The sequence below is a fragment of the Spea bombifrons genome, chromosome 3, assembly GCF_027358695.1.
Source record: "Spea bombifrons isolate aSpeBom1 chromosome 3, aSpeBom1.2.pri, whole genome shotgun sequence".
Classification (NCBI taxonomy): domain Eukaryota; kingdom Metazoa; phylum Chordata; class Amphibia; order Anura; family Pelobatidae; genus Spea; species Spea bombifrons.
Window position 1 is genome coordinate 47,111,106 of NC_071089.1, and position 18,572 is coordinate 47,129,677.

The 18,572-nt window shown below is 37.4% G+C and overlaps 1 protein-coding gene across 5 annotated transcripts in view; it reads left to right on the forward strand.

The window, feature by feature from the left end:
- The first annotated feature begins 7,687 nt into the window (after positions 1-7,687).
- EYA4 (EYA transcriptional coactivator and phosphatase 4) overlaps positions 7,688-18,572 on the forward strand; it is a 108,472-nt gene continuing 97,587 nt past the window's right edge. For 2 of the 5 annotated variants that reach the window (XM_053459301.1, XM_053459302.1), the window contains exon 1: positions 7,688-8,268. The gene's annotated coding sequence lies outside the window, so the exon portion shown is untranslated. The remainder of the gene's footprint in view (positions 8,269-18,572) is intronic. The other 3 variants (XM_053459303.1, XM_053459304.1, XM_053459307.1) reach the window with 2 other exon arrangements.

Consider the following 18,572-nt stretch of genomic DNA (forward strand, 5'->3'; position numbering starts at 1 on the left):
CCATACCCTACCAGGACTACGCTAAGGTCTTTGATAAAAAGGAAGCGGAACAATTACCACCTCATAGGACATATGACTGTCCGATTGATTTGATACCGGGTGCCGCTATTCCCTTCGGGAGGATATTCCCCCTGTCTGAACCGGAACTCAAGGTTTTGAAGGACTATATTGAAAGTAGTGTACGTAAGGGCTTCATCAGGCCTTCAACGTCACCTGCGGGTGCTGGTATTTTTTTTGTGGGTAAGAAGGACGGTGGAGTTAGACCATGTGTGGATTACCGTGCACTAAATAAAATCACCATTAAAAATAAATACCCGCTTCCTCTCATACCTGAGCTGATGGATAGGCTACGTGGGGCATGTATCTACAGCAAGATCGACCTGTTAGGGGCTTACAATTTAGTACGTATAAGGAGGGGGGATGAATGGAAAACGGCCTTTCGTTCCCGCTATGGTCATTACGAATACAGGGTCATGCCATTCGGCCTTTGTAACGCGCCCGCCACATTCCAGCATTTCCTCCATGACATATTTCGGGATTTATTGGACACCTGCGTAATAATATACCTAGACGACATCCTTGTGTACTCCTCGTCATTGATGGAACACCGGAAACACGTGCGACAGGTCTTGAACCGCCTACAGGAGAACCAACTGTACGCAAAGATTGAAAAATGCACCTTTGAAACAACAAGGATAGAATACCTCGGCTTCATCATAACCCCAGGTCACATTGAAATGGACCCCAAAAAAGTAGAAGCCATATTACAGTGGCCCACGCCAACATCGGTCAAAGCCGTACAGAGGTTTGTGGGTTTCGCCAACTATTACAGGCGGTTCATCAACAGTTTCTCCCGAATCATCCGTCCTATCACACAGTTGACCACCAAACAGAACCGTTTCCAGTGGACACCACAAGCCCAACATGCCTTTGAACTTTTGAAACAAAAGTTCACAACTGCACCCATACTCGTTTTGCCTGATCCAGAAAAACCTTATTTCTTGGAGGTAGACGCCTCGGAAACCGCAGTAGGCGCGGTGTTGTCACAAAGACACGGAGAGAAGGACTCCTTGCACCCTGTCTCCTTTTATTCTAAGCGCCTCAACCCTGCCGAACGCAATTATGGCGTAGGTGATCGCGAACTACTGGCCATCAAGATGGCTTTGGAGGAATGGCGCCACCTGTTGGAGGGCGCTCAACATCCTGTTACAGTGTTCACGGATCACAGGAACCTCGAATACCTCCAGACAGCACGCAGACTCTGTCCTAGACAGGCTCGTTGGGCACTGTTTTTCACTAGATTTCCCCTACACATAACATACAGACCAGGCGCCCGCAATGGAAAAGCGGACGCCTTATCCCGGTTATACGATGAACAAGAAAAGACCACAGAGGCCGAAAACACCATCCTCCCTGCTGGCGTCTTTCTTGCCTTCCGGACGTCTCTACTCCAGAAACTCCGAACCCACAGCACCCCTCAACCGTCTCCGGTGTGTGACGTTCCTCTCCACTCTAATGATGGTCTCCTATACAGAGGCAGCCAGCTTTACGTGCCGGATCAAGTCAAACCCGACATCCTCAACGCCGTACATGATCATCCTCTAGCTGGACATGGGGGTGTTCGGAAAACCTATGAATTGGCTAAGAGGTCCTTTTGGTGGCCTGCGATGAAACGGGACATCATAACATATATCAAATCGTGCGATACATGTGCCCGAGCCAAACAACAACCAGTCAAGGCTACTGGCCTCTTGCAACCACTACCCATACCTAAACGACCATGGGAAGAAGTGGCGGTGGATTTCATAGTGGACCTACCGGTATCCCAACAACATACTACTATCATGGTAGTGGTCGATAGGCTCACAAAAATGGCACACTTCATTCCTGTTCACCGACTGCCAACCGCCGCACAAACCGCAGACCTGTTCATCCGCCACATTTTTCGTCTCCACGGCATCCCTAAGACAGTACTATCCGACAGAGGGGTGCAATTCACATCTCGGTTTTGGGCTGCATTCTGTAAAGGGTTACGTCTCAAGAGACTTCTTTCATCTGCATATCACCCCCAGACCAACGGGCAAACTGAAAGAATAAACCAGATTCTGGAACAGTACCTTCGTTGCTATGTGTCACACCTCCAAGACGACTGGTGCCCTCTGTTACCAGTGGCTGAATTTGTATACAACAACCAGGTACAGAGTTCAATTCGGATGACGCCCTTTCGGGCTAATTACGGGTACGACCCGCAGTTCCATGTGGACATACCTCCTACTGCCACCGTTCCCCCAGCTGTTGATCGACTACAACTCCTACAACAGGGGTTTCAGACCCTACAGACCCACTTACACAAGGCACAACTGGATCAGAAAAGGCATGCTGATAAACGAAGACAAGCAGCACCCCTTTATCAAGTCGGAGACAAAGTATGGCTATCCTCTGCCCACATCAAATTACCAGGACCATCAAAGAAACTAAGTCCAAAATACCTAGGACCTTTCACCGTTACCGCCATTTATGGTCCTTCGGCCGTTCGCCTTGATCTCCCTACCACATGGCGCGTACACCCCACGTTTCATGTATCCCTCATCAAGAAATGGTTCCCCGATACGCACCAAAGAAAACCACAAGCTCCTCCACCTCCCCCGGTCTCGGTGTCGGGTGCAGATGAGTACGAAGTGGACAGCATCTTGGATTCCCGTCATCGGTATGGACGCATAGAATACCTGGTTCATTGGAAGGGCTATGGCCAAGAAGAACGTACATGGGAACCTGCCTCCAACTTCCATGCTCCAGTGAAGATTCGTGCTTTCCATCTGGCACATCCTTCCAAGCCTGCACCTGCTCGCCCCCTGAGGTGGCGTCTCCGGGGGGGATCCTGTCAGGACCCTACCGGTAGTCGGCGGGGGTCCTCACCCGACGGCGACACCGCCGGGCGCCCGCGTCCTCGGCCACGTTCCGGTCGGGTCCCAACCCGTCGGCGGCGGCGGTCCCTACCCGGCGGCGTCCCCGCCGAGCAACCACGTCCTTGGCCTCACGGCACGGCATCTCCGTGCCGCGGGCCGCGTCCCCGGTCTCCGTTGCGGCGGCAGCCGCACGCGGCAGAAGCAGGGAGTAGCAGTATGGCGGGGGGGCGTGTCCTGCGGTCCCAGACCGCTGCTAGCAGCCAGGGGGGGCGTGTCCTGCGCTCCCAAACGGCTACTGGCAGCCAGGGGGGGCGTGTCCTGCGCTCCCAAACCTATCTGACAGCCAGGGGAGGGGTTAGGGACTAATTGACAGCCACAGAGAGAGGAGGAGTATCAATTAGGCGGGCTATTTAAACCTGCAACCCTGTAACTTCATTACTTGGTTGTTCAAGTTCCCTACCGGATTCCTATACCCTGTAGCTGTTATTCCTCTATTTGAATTATATGGACTTTTGACCCTCGGCTTGATTCCTGGACTTTGTTTTTGGATTATCCCTTGTACTGCGAACCTTCTGATTGATTTACGGACTTTGACCCTCGGCTGGATTTCTGGACTTTGCCTTTGGATTACCCTTGTTGTACTGCGCACCTTCTATTTGATTACACGGACTTTTGACCCTTGGCTAAGATACTGGACTTTGTGTGTTGGATTGCCCTTACTTCACTCCCTTGCACCCGGTGTCTCTCTGCGCTGCGCTCCGAACCCCACTCAGCCTTGACAGATAGAGTAAGATGGAAATTTCTGTCGGAGGTCTTAAATGCTTTTCTAATTCACAGCCTATAAAAACATAGCCTTATACCCTTATATAGTATGTATGGCTCAAGTCATAGGCAATGGTCTGGATTCTAATTTGTTTAAGATTAGCAGTGGAACCTGAAAAATCCATACCTGTAGTCCTATCATGTATTAAAGAATATATCTTGAAAAATCCCAGATTCTTTTTATTAGCCTATCATTGACTCAAGAGAACAATTTAAAAATAAAATATGGATTTGATTGGTCCAACCAGGAAATAATATATTTCTGTAAAAGATTCCAATTCAATTGGACATAAACAGTAAAAAGAAAATGCTCCTTCTTATTACTGGAACTAAGTCAATGAATATTAAAATTAAAACGTTTTAATATTTCTTGACTAGGGAGAATAAGTACTATTAGATCTTACCTGCTACCCAAACTTAAATAATTATATATCATGATACTCTGAGAGTGGCAAGAACAATATTGCACTCCTTCCAAAAACCTTTTACGTTAAGAAACCTAGAATTTTAGAGAATAATATACCCAGCAAATTTTCTGAAGGTGGGATGTCTTTTCCTGATATAGTATTCATGACTCAATAATATTTTCTTATCACTTAGCTTGTAAGCATAAGGAGATAGTGGTTACTGCATTGTATGCCTATGAAAAAAACATGTAATCATTTTTAAAAATGGAAAAAAGATGCTGGTGTTTCAAATATTAAAGACTTCTCTTGTAATCATAAAATAAGATCAGTTATTCAACTACAATAATTTTACAATTCACAGATAATTAATTGTTCTCATATAGAAGAATTGTTAATTTCTTGAGAAAAGAAAAATAATATTTTAGTAAAATGTTAACTCTTAAGGGAATCTAAAGTGCATAGTTACATGGGTAGATGAAATTGGCCATTAAATCCTAGATAAATGAATTTATCCTGATGAAAAACCAAATATTCAGGGAACATTGCTGAAAATCTTGCATAGATGGTATTTTGTTTCAGCTAAAATTAACAAATTGCATTTTTCTACAACTATAACTTTAAAATTTGTAATCTTTCTGTGACACTAAGAATCCAGGCCTTCCTATTCCATTACGACACACCCACAAAATGTATTTATACACATAAAGTTTGAATTGCCAGATATTGTAAGATGGAAATCTGTGCTATCTGGAACAAAACTAAAACACAACTCAATTATCGATTTCTTATATATATATATATAGGAACATGCATAACTTCTTGGACATTAGTATCAAACTTGAATTCATAAAATTTGGATCTCAATCCATTTTACTAACTCCAGGCTTCCCATCACCTGAATCTCTGACCACTTTATAATCTTGACTTTTATCTCCTATGATTGTTAGTATGTAAGGTGAATGGATGTATAACGCGTCTATGTTTTTATTTTTCCAACCGCATCTGATATTTTATATACATATATTTATTATATCTATTTATTATTTTACATATTTTATCTGAATACATACTTTTCTTTATGTATCTTTTTTTGTACATTATATTTTTTAGTGAGCCTCATGCTGCAAAAAGTGAAGAGACAGACAGAAAGAAACCAATTTATCCATCTAGTCTGCCCTTTTATTCTCACGCCAAGTTTTTACAAATTCTTTTACCAGATAGACAAACCCCCAATGCTTATGTCCCAATGTTTCCGTTTATCCTTTTCTCAGAGAATGTTTAACTTCAGTTACATCTAAGGCTGGATTTCCTATAAGGCACACTAATTACCTGCGTCATTTTAGGGGCAGAGCAGGGAGGCAATGTTCCCATGCAGCTAGGTATACCGTCTGCTCAGTAAATTACCAGCATGCAGGTCGAAATGAAAACCAAAACTAATAATAGCACCTCTACATCACACAAAGATGGCTCATATCCAGGTCCAGACTGGCTATCAAGCACACCAGGTATATGCCTGGCAGACCACTGTCCTTTGTGTATCCCACTTACCATATTCTTCATCCACATTCCTGCCCAGATTTTTTAAAAGTAATGATGGATGAACTATATGTACTCCTAGTGTCTTTACAAGGGCTTTATTTTCCCACAAGGCACTCTAGGCATGTGTCTGGGATGCCATGTGTTTTGGGTGTGCCAAAGTACTCAAAAGAGGATGGGATTAACAGCAGCCCTGTCTGCTCTGATTTAAGTTCTGCCCATTTTCTGCCCATTATCTGCCTTTTTTTGTTCCTCTTACAAAATGTTTTCTTTAACCCCTTAAGGACAATGGGCGGTCCCTAAACCCATTGAAAAAATGCATTTTGAGTCCGTACATGTACGGGCTTTGTCATTAAGGGGTTAATGTGGTTTTATTAACACGTGGATCAAGCCCTAGCCCTAACACACAGCAGTTATCTTGAAGCAGAATAAAGCAATTCACTAAGCATTGGTAAATTTTGTTGAACAAGAAAGAAAGTGTGTTGTGAGAAAAGTTGAACAAGAAAGAAAAATTCTAGTTTATCGATAGTTCAATGCCAGGGCCATGATTCATTTATCATAAAGTGATTTCTGCAATGATTAAAATGCAATTAAAGTATTTCAGTGCAGTAGGAAACATGGCCTCTTTGATATATGACAGAGTAACAGTAAAAAGTAAAATTATATTCTACCTATTACTGTGTGAACAGAAAAGCCAAACTATATTACACCATTTGCTTTCTACGTTCTACATATGGCTCCATAAAAACATACCCAGGGATAACTAGTAGGCCTATAATGCACTGGGGTAGACATTAATTAAAGTAAATGCACATTTCATACCCTAACAATAGGAAATGAGTGTTATTTATTTTCGTAAGTAGTGGATTATGGTAGTAACCATAGCGATGCTGAGTAATTCTCGTGATGGTTTACACGCATTTTCCATTAATAGAAGGGGGGGGGTGCTTTAAATGTTATTTTGAGAACAGACTACCACCCTAGCCTAAACACGTAATAGTCCTTCAGCGTTTTAGACCTAGCACATGACTAATAGCATCTTTGGCCCTAGCTCTGAATTTTGGAAATAAGTTTAAATTGTACAATGCTGCGGAACATGTTAGCGCTTAATTCCTTCTTCTTACACTTGCTTGTATATGATTATTTTGGTATCTTAAATGTGTAAATTAATGTAACTAAAAATGTCCAGACTACATATATGTGTACGTGTATGATATATATATATATATATATATATATATATATGAGTTTATATCTATTTTTCAACATATGCATTGTGCATTAGTATTCAGACAGTTGAAAAATATAGTACATTTCAGTTCTCTGTAATATTATTTTTTTTAACTGATTTGTAAACGAACAAGAAAAAAACAGAAACTGATTTTAAAAAATGGGGAGTTTTTTAAACAATGACTTTATTATTTATAAACGCATACCAAGACTGTAGAGGATCTTATCTAATTACAGTTAATCACCTCAATTTCCCAACTATAATCCTATTCACTCTTTCCTTGAGTACCCTTTCCTGCTCAGATATATTGATTACCTTGCTGTGTATCTTATAGGCATCATATCTTGTCTACACAACATAAGCTAATAAATAATATCAATATATAAATATATAGAGACTTTTTTTTAATAAAATAGCATATATCATATAATATCTAATCATAAATATTTACTAAAAGAATAATTAATGTTTGACAAAAAAAGCTACAGTGTAGGGACTCATCTGAAATAAACAGTTCAAGAGGTCAACCTGATTATTTATTTATACACATAAAAAAATAACTTTTTTTCCTGCACCTATTTCCATCGTAATAGCTATGGCTATTTATAGGAGTAGAACGAGTGGCGCCATCTAGTGGAGAACGGGAAAAAAAGTAAATGGTTATTCTAATTTTTAATATATCATTTTTATGAAAGAGGGGTGTGAAGTCACGTTTTGTCAAGGGGAATTGCATAGTTGTGTGTTATTATAAACCACAACATAACGGTATGAGGTGGCATCACAAACCAGTAACGTGAGAGAGAAGGGAGAGTGAAAAAGACGGAAAGGGGGAAGGAGTGTGCGGGAATTCCTAAGAGCTCTTCTATGTGCACAGGCTGTGCGTGTGTTTTCTGTGTGCCGGAGTGGGGCAGACCGCAAGAAGCTACTCCAGTAGTGCATCTCTACGGTGACCTCACTCAATACCCACGCGAGAAGGAGCCAATGACATCATGCAGCCATCCACTCTGAAATAACCACGAGCGCAGACCCTTTACCTACACCAGAAAAAAACTCTCTCCCAAGCGTCGCATCACACGTGGGATCCACACTCTCCACTATCTAATTCTTCTATTCGTTTGGGTGCTTGATAAGGGATTTACTTCTCTGTTCTTTTTTTTTTTTTTTCTGTGAAAGATAAAGTCTTATTATTAAAAAAAAAATAAGGCACGATAGATGCGTGCTGGGACTTTGACGTTGGTCTGAAAGTTGGAGGAGTCAGAGGGTTACCTTGTTTTGACACAGGTACCAAATCCAGAAAAGGGAATTCATCTATTTTAAGAACCAAGAAGAAAACGCAAGGATTGAGATAGAAGAACAGCAACAGAAGGTGAGTTCTATCTGTTCCAAAGCCTTAGCAAAGACAGGTTAACAAAAAAAAAATTGGAAGAAAAAAACAACTTTTGGGTTGTTTGTTTGAAACAGTGACATAAGGAAGGGAAGGAACCTCAGAGCGCCAGGAGGAAAAACACAACACTTTTCTTCTTGGTGGGGGGAGGTGTCCTGTGTTTGTTTAGGGTCATCTCTGCCTCCTGGGTTTATTATTATTATCATCTGATCACTGCTCTCTGTGGACTTCCCCATCAAGTTGTTACTGATCATTATTAAATGTATGATATCATTAAAAAGTACAATATTAAATTCCAGGTTGCGATAAATCCACGGTGTACCATAGCTGAAACCTAGCTGATATATATATTTTTTAAAAATGCACAAATATTTGTTATAAATGTTTTATGTAAGAAGATAGTTTATAGATCCCTGAGCTGTCTGTAAAAAAATACAGATGTTTAAGATTTATTGAATGCTTTATTTTAAGACATTGGGTTATGTTGGAAGCATGACCCATATCCAATAATAATTGTATCATGCAATATCTAATTTGGGTTGTTTAAAAATGAATGTGCTTTAACAACTAGGATGTGTGGATTATAAATATTAATATATAATATTATAATATTTTTTTATATTCAATGCAATGTAACAAATACAAATGTCGTATTGTAGTATTATGGATAAAAAATATGACATATACTATATGCCATATACTACAATAGATTATATATATGTACAAGCTATGATAATTGTTTTCTTTTTTAGCTTTGATACATTTTTATATTAGTATAAAATGGCGATTTAGTACGTTGTTTCTGTACTGTAAATTGGAGTTACAATTTAAATTTGGTATATACATAACAAATAATCCTGACTTCAACTCACTGGTTTTATTTCGATGGCAAGAATTGTTTTGGTATTCTATATTTTAGCTTTCTTTCGGTTTGTCTCTCATTTCATTTACTTGAGTTACATTGTAAGGCTCAAAGGTTTCACTGTTTTGGTCTGAAGACAGTTCCACGTGGAGCGTGTGTGTATGTGTTTTCATTTGATCAGTTTAAAGGCAACAGGATTCTCTGTTTTCAAACCAAATGGGCTCTTAGCCATTTGTTTGCCAATCTGTCTCTCTTTCCCTACACTTCTATAATTTGATACCCAAGGAAAAATTCTTTAGCTTGTGTTTCACACATTGGTCCAAATACTTACTGGGTTTTGTTTCTAAAATCTTTATGCCTCCAGTGATAAAATGAGTACAAATTTCACAACGGATCCAACTATTCCCGCACAAATGCCTTATGTATTATCTTATTTATAAACCAGCAACATATTTTGTATTGCTGTGAGATAGACACAACACAAAGGAAAACTTAATAATGAAAATTCAATATTACAAACAGTAAGTAATAATATATTTATATTTTTCACTAAAATGTAATGAGTTTTGTATATTATTATTATTATTATTATTATTATTATTTTTATTTTATATATATATATATATACGCCATCATATTCTGCATCATATTCTGCAACAATGGATGTTGAGATTGTAATAACTATTATATGTATTTCTTATTTAGTTTAGTTTTATATGTATGTCTAAATATAAATATATATATATGATTCATTTTTATATATATATATATATATAAATGCGTTTGTGCAAATTTCGCGATTCCCTTGCTTAATCTCGAACACACAATGACCTTACAGAGTTAATAACGTTTAGCACTGTACAGAGATAGCAATATGATCTCGCAAAACCAAAATGTGAAACACATATGATGACTGATAGGATCCCAGACAATTACTCTCGCTATTTTGTTTGTCCAGAACTGTGCTGAAATGACATTTAAATCGCAGTTGAGTTGTTTCAGTTGTTAACTCTTTAAGCAGTCACTCCTAAACTCTAAGGGCAAATGAACTGGTCTAACTAATCATGTAGAAGCACCAAGGCATTTTAAAAAGTGATATATCTGTTTGTGGAGATAAGTACAGGACAATTCTCTCACTCAATCAATTCATTATGTACCAGCAGTACATTTACATAACTAATCCCAGTAATTAATAAAAAAAAATTTAGGACAGGTCATCCTGCACCATACCCTTAGTAGGCTGACTTTATTTAAATCTTTAGATTTATTTTAAATTAAGGAAAATGTGTAGGGATATATATGTGAGATTTCCTTCCATTTCTATGTACATTCATTTTCATCTATACAATTTAATATACGATGTTGTATTTATTAATATTTGTACTAAGAACAAAAAAGAGCATTGCCATTGACTACTATCCTTATTTGCATTATTACAAATTACACATTGGAATTAATTAGAATTGTTGGTTTTGGTGAAAATGCACGGTTTACAAAAATGGTCAGGAGAGAAACTGTCTTATTCTGCATGATGCACGGATGGCTCTGATGCATTCAGCATACCTCTGTGTTGCAGCTGCTGGTCATATTTCATTGAACTGTTAAAGCACTTAAAAACTAAAATTAGACACTGTCTGGTTGTAAATATTTCAAATTGCAACAAGAAGAACTAATCAGGGAGGTTTGCCCAGTGAGGTCCAATATGTAGTATTCTAACTGCGTGCTGTACGTGACATAATAATCATATTTTCCACTTATTTTGCCGCACATTAAAACCCGATGCGTTCTGCCTAGAACATATTTTAACCAAATAAACGTCACTAGGATGAAGTAATAAGTAATAGTGGCGTGCTACACACTACTCTGTCACTCAAAGGGTTAAATAAGCAGAAAGTTCATGGCAGATGTAATAATCGAACTGTGTCCAGAAATAGTACATATAGCACTGTTTTTATTCATTTGATTATAAGTTAGTCCCTGTTTCACTACAAATATAAAGTAGACAGAATGTCCATAAAACTACATTTTTTCACGTCTTTAGTATTTGTATTTGACTGTGTTCAAATACAATTTTGATATTAAAAAATGCAATAAGAACATATAATAATAGCTACAGTGAAAAATTAGTTAGGTGTTCTCATAAATTAAAGTTGTCTTGGGCTTTTCTACAATATAGGTTTATATATTATAAATCTATATTATATATCTAAACTATTAGATAATGTATGTATTACACCAAGATAGTTTTCAATAAATGGTTAAAGACTGGTTTTCTAAACGTAATATTTGTGTGACCTTTTTCTGAGCAAAAGTTAATCAAATACACCACACAGTTTAGTTACACAGCTATGAATTTCTTGAGTACCTCGCAAAATCTACCCAATCACATTACAGTTTTAGCTGATAATAGTTTGGTGGTTATTTACAAATTAAATTTTTTATCTATTATTTATCATTATCTATAATATATATATATATATAATATATTAATATATACAAATGAAAAGCACACTCTAATCCATAAATTTACTTGCCTCGTTGCTGATCCTCGACCACAATTAGACATCCATAAAGAAAATAGGAGCACTCGCAGGACTTCATATTTAAGTACAAAAATATTTATTAGTCATATCAACGTTTCCATCTCTTACATGGAGCCTTCGTCAGGACATACCATGATGATATATCCTGATGAAGGCTCCGTGTTCACATCAAAACTATAAAAAAAAAGCATTGTGGCCACTGTTAGTGTGATCCAAGAGTGATAATTTCTAGTTCTAAAAGGTGTAGAATAAACTGAAGTAGGATTAACATTTTTGGGAGTTGGTTATAGGCAATTATATTCCGACTCTCAGGGGCTCAGTGCAGTTTGAAAACCACATTTTCTCACAGGGGATGTGATATAAACGACTCTGACTGTAACCTTTCATGTCATTGAAATGTGCTAATTGATCGCAGAGACCCTGACAGAATAGAGTAGTTTGATATTTGAAACCTTTCAGCCCTGGCATGGCCCTGATACCCCAGAGGTTTGAGGGCATGGTTTTGCAGATGAAGTAAAATATTTCACTACTGCTGAAGTGCAAAGAAAAGAGGCTTATAAAAAATAAACATTATTAATGTAGGTGAACATATTCTGATACTATTTGCGGACAGCTATGTGTTTTGATTGGCACCTGGTTCTCTGAAAATATCGTTTTTAATGTTAATTTGCATTCATACCCAAAGAGTTCTATTCAGTAAGAATTTATTTTTGTATTAGCAATACCAGAAAAAGCGATTTCAATGTGTTATGTGAACTGTGTTCTATTCGAGGAGGCAATGAATATGGCTTTTCACATTCAAAAAGTTTACTACAGAAAGAAATGCTAAGAAAAACAAAAACTTGTATAGTTGCACTATGTTACTGCATCAATATAGCTTGTACTTTCTTGCAATATTTGGGACACAGGTGCTAATAGTTGACCTCTGGAGATGTGAGCAGTGTTACAGTACAATTTTTGGGGTTTATTCATGAGAAGTGATTTTGGTGTAAAGTTTGGTAAGTGTTCTTGTGACCGGAGCAACCAATAGAATGACCCTGCTGCCTGGACCATTCCAGGTTGCATGGCCACTAATGTGCTTAATGCACAATTTTTGGATTTTACACCCAAAGTTTTTTCTATATAAACCCTACCATACATGTTTGAAGTGAGGCACCTCTGAACACTACTTCTATAGATATATTTTTTTAGTATTGCATGTTTTATGATTGTTTACTGTATTGACGTAGAATATGTTTGGTGCAGAAGCAGAATGCAATAGAACAAAGTTCCTGAAAATACATAGAGGGGTCTATCATGGGAGAGTTGTCCACAGAGTTTCGTTTTAGCTATTTGACATTATGAAGAGACGACCACAGTGGGCTTTCTTCACCCTTTCACTTTTGCCTTATATAAGGCCAGCTCAGCCTTTTGCTGGATAAAAAGTGTTCGCCTTTACACTGAATACTTACTGTAATTAGGAAGTTAGATCCACAAGGTCATGCCAACTCTTCTGCCAACTCTTTTTAGTCCATAGTGTCAAACTTCTTTCAACAATCGGCATTTAATTTTACCAAATCGTGCACCTTACTGTTTTCATAAAAAAAAACATACATCAATGAACGTATTGATTAAAATGCAGGTCTAGCATGGTTATTCATCCGCAAGTTTTTTTGCTTACTTGGTGAAAGCTGAAAATGAGGCAAGTAGGCCTGATCATGTTAAAGAAGTAAGGTCAAACATTTACTGTGTTCAGCTGTAATATTTTTAAGTGAGCGTGCAACACAAAACAAAGGAAAAAAAACACTCCTTTAATATGTATCTCAATATATGTTTGGTTTTCTTTTCAGCCATTTCTGTGATAATATTGGTAATAATTTCCTGCAAGTGTCAAGGAGTTCAGGGCTCTCCTACCTTCTAATCAACGTGCAATGCAAGAGATAACAAAAAAAACAAAATAAATTAAGCAGTTGTAGTTGTTATCTTCAGTAGTTTTTATATTTTAGATAAAAATGCCTGTAAACCAATGAAAACATTTCTAGTATGAAGTAAGTGGCTATTGCAAAATTTCTCCAGCTGGATATTTGCTTTTAATTCAGTAGTTTTTTTTTTACTTATGTTTGTGATGCAGATGTATACAATTGTTGTTTCCCTAAAGATAGCCTGCCGTTAACTCGTCCTAGTGATATTCCCTTTGAATCTGTAACAATTAACTGGTGTGTAAAAGAAAAGTAACAATACTTTACCTTCACTTGCCTCCCAATAAATATAAATAATAATCATTGTTCTCTTCTTATATAATTAACGGATCCCTACAGCACAAGCAAAAACCATTACCTCCTTTACCATTAATGTATTTTCTCATGCTTTCAACCTTAAACGCTTATGAAAGAACATCAAATAATCTTTATTATAAGATTCTTTCTCAACAGGTATGCTTTGGTTCCAACTTTAACACATGATGTACACTATATATATAAATAAATAAATAAATATATATATATATATATATATATATATATATATATATATATAAAATAACTTCTCATCTATAGTATTCATATACACAGATGTCAGCTGAAATTCTTCTGTCAGACCATGGTTCAGTGACGAGAAACGACTAATGCATTAAGTGAACATTTTACCACTTCACACTATATTAAATAGTGACCCAAGAGTCTTTCCAGTGCCAAATTTGCTTTAGCGTGATGAGATGATTTTTTTTTTCTCAAACTTACTAATATAGTACTGGATTAAAATCAAGGTTTTACATACACGCAGCCGATCCAGGAAGCTACTCAAATGCCTGTGTGCTGTAAATGTAATAATTATATGTTGCACTGTTTTCTGATAGTTGTACATTAGTTATTACAGAGCCCTGCTCAAATTGAGCTTTTTAGATGTCAATGAAAGATTTTAAAAAAATGTGATAATGATTACCTCAAAGGGTAATGTTTCATCTAATGTGTACAGAATCAATTGCATTTCAACAGGTTTAGGTCCCTCTGTTTTTTTTTTCTAAAAAGTTCAGTTACAGTTCCTGCAGTATATAACCTAGGTATGCTTACATATGTAAATCAAAAGTAAAAAACATATACCTATTAAAAAAAGATGTGGTTCAGGAACTTGGACTTCAAGTCCTTTCCACATATCTCTGTGTATAACCTTGTTGTTCCATTTTCACAATAGTCTTAATAGGCTTCAAAGAGGGTTTGTGCCGAGTGATTTTGTCATGATTTATTCAACAAAAATAAAGCCAAAATGGAGAAGACGTGTGAAAAACCAAGTACACCTTATGATTCAGTAGCTTGTAGAGCCACCTTTAGCAGGAATACCTTGAAGTAATTGTTTTCTGTATGACTTTATCAGTCTCTCGCATCGTTGTGGATGAATTTTGTCCCACTTTTCTTCCAACATTGCTTCCGTTCATTGAGCTGTGTGGACGTTTGTTTATGCATAGCTCTCTTAGGGTCTGCCACAGAATTTTAGTCAAGTTGAGGTGTGGGCCACTGCAACACAGTGATTGTTTTCTTTTTCAGCCATTCTGTTATAACTTTGCTGCAGTGCTTGTGCTCATTGTCCTGTTGCCTGACCCAATTTCGGGCAAGTGTTAAGTTTTGGACAGATTACTTTGGTCTACAGAGGAGTTCATAGTTGACTCAATGCTTGAGAGTTGGTATGGGGTGTTTGTGCTGGAATGTTGTGTTTGTTTTTTGCCAAACGTGGAGCTGTGCGTTATGGACAAACCTCCACTTTGGTCTCTCTGTCCAAAGGACATTGTTCCAGAAGTCATGTGGTTTATTCAGATGCAACTTTGCAAACCTAAGCTATACTGCCATGTTCATTTTAGAGAGGAGAAGCGTTCTCCTGGCAACCCTTCCAAACAAATCATACTTGTTCAGTCTTTGTACTGTCATGAACTATAACATTTAACATGCTAACTGAGGCCTGCAGAGTTTGAGATATAACTCTTGTTTTTTTTTTACAATTCCTATTGACCTTGGGGTGAATTTGCTGGGATGTCTACTCCTGGGAAGATTGTCTTGAATGTTTTCCACTTTTAAATAATCTTTCTCACTGCAGAATAAAGGACTTTTGTTTGGAAATGGCCTTATAACTCTTCCCAGATTGATGGGTAGTAACAATTGCTTCTCTGAGATTATTGCTGATGTCTTTCCTCCTTGGCATTGCATTAACACACACCTGAATGCTTCAGAACAGCAAACTGCTAAACCTTTGGCTTTTATAGAGGCAATCATACTTGTTGATGATCAATTAATCAAGGGCATTTGATTAGCAGCACCTGTGTGCTACTTAGCGTCTTAATTCCTATGGAAGCAATAAGGGTGTACTTAGTTTTTCACATATGGCTTCCCCATTTTGGCTTTATTTTTAGTTGAATACATCATGACACAGTGTATATGTGGTGTTGTTCATCTGAAGTTGTATAAACCTAATTTTTAGACCTGGTAAGGAACAGATGATTGTTATTTTGTCCTAATATGTAAAACCATTAAATTATTTTTCACATGACTATATATATATATATATATATATATATATATATATACACACACACACACACATATATATACATATATATATATATATACACACACACACACATATATATATATATATATATATATAATGTATATGTTTACATAGTTATGATTTGATTTGAAACGAATCATACTTCTCCTTAAAAAATATTCTCTAAATCTAATTTGTGGGAGTAAACTAAACAAGTTAGTGGGAAATCACTGAATAATTGCATAAACACGAAAGTTGCTCTGCTTCATTTGCACAAACATTGTAAAATAGTCCTTGTGGCTCCACTTACAGTGGAGATATGGGTAACTCCATATACTTTACTGAAAGAAGGTTGTCAGGAACATTAATACTGCTTGCTTTACTCAATTCTACAAAAATGAATATGACTGCATTAAAATAAGGAGTGCAATTGTTGCATCAAAGGAGTTTGTGAACCAGATAGGCCAAATATATATATCACGACAGCCATGTCAGTTGCTCAACATTGTTTAAATTAATATAAAAATTAATCCTCATAAGCCTCTTGTGCTGTTCTGCATAAATGTACCCATGACAAGAGAACAACCTCACCTAATGTATGTGTAAGAGAGAACACAGATTCACCATGTATTAAGCACTCTTGAGCTTTTTTTATTGAAACAAATTTGAGCAAGCTTGATTGAAGAAATACTATGACACCGTTATTTATACACACACATTAAAATTTATTTATAAATTACATAAAATGTTTGCCCATATATATAAATCATAGGTTATAATGTCCATTCAAATCAATGGAGTATGCTAAGCATTCTCTAACTAGTTGAGGTTGTTACATAGACAGGTCTCCAAGCAAACATTGACCATTATGGAATCCTCCTCCCATGTGGTTTCGAGTGGATTACTTTTTTTCAGCAGGCCATTTTGCTTTTGTTGTCTATTTTTAAAAAGCCCCTTTACTTCGCCTGTGCAATGGTTTGTGTGCATAGGTGGGCCTACAATCTTAGTACCTAGCACTGGCAGTTGGGCTTCACTGCAGGAACTGTGTCAGGCCAAGCACACACTTTAACAAGTCAGGTTCAACAAGCACTGACAAACTGCAGCCTACCTAACAATTGGGGCTGCAGCTGAGCTCCCTGCGGAGCACTCCCATGTGAAGACTCAATGGCATTGCTGTTATTTCAGAGTATTCCTTATCTGATTGAATCCTTTCTACATTCTTAGAGTTGTTCCTTTTAGAGAGTGTGTGTACTTAGATGGGAGCCTGTTTAATAGTGTCATCTCTGTTACCCTTTCTTTCTCTCTTTCTGCATTTCTTCCACTTTCTTTCTTCCCTTCTCTCTCTTTTTGCTACCTCTCTTTTCCTCCGTTTCTCCTTTTCCCTCCTTTCCTTCTCTCCTCCTTTCTCTTCCTTCCTCCCTCCTATCCTCAACTCACCTATAATCCACGTACCAACATTCTTAATTATTTATTTTGCTCACCTCAGGCTTCCTCTCCTTAACTCAATTACTTGGAACCTGTCCTAGATTTTCTTGGATGTCATCCAACAAAGTCAATATGCTATTTTTGCGCTTCCTTGGATGTTATCCAACAGTCAATTAAAATTAACTATTTTTACATTTTACTGGAGTCATATTCACTGCCAGATGCCATCATCTACAGGTCAGAGAAGAGGTGAATGGGAGGTTGCGGGTCAAAGCAGAGGGATGCTGAAAGGAGCAGATAAGAGCCATTCTGATTGGACCTTACTTTAAGCCCCACAGAGTGTGACAGACAATTTGCACGCTAACATGGTATTATATACATTAGATCATTTAAACTGATATTTTACTATGGAAGTTGCCCTCCAGAGTGCATTAGAAATCCAAAGTGTTTAGCTTAAGAAATAATTTCTTAAATGCAGAAATATCATGCTACATTTTATTTAACAGATACAAAGTATTATTGCCTTGGATATTAATATATCTTCTGCATGTGTTATCATTTGTTACACCATATTAAACTGGAGTGTATTAATATCCCACAACGAGTGAAACGTAAAAGGTTTCTTTATCTGCCCATTATTCTATTTCTCCTTATAAAATTAAAAGGGCTCCAAAGTACATTATTCCTATATTACACCCGTGGGTACCTTGCTACTTTATAATACCTTGCTCAACTAATAGGACTCCAGAGTTTTATTACACTCATTAGCTAGTAACATCTTAATAAAGTAATAGGAGAAACGTATGGCATTATAACACCTTTTAAAACTAATAAGGCTCCAGGGTACTTTAATATCATGTAGCACCTTAATAAATGAATATGACCCATGAGTAACCTATGGTGTTGTAGCACCTTATTAAAAAATGGCTCCAGTGTGCTTCATT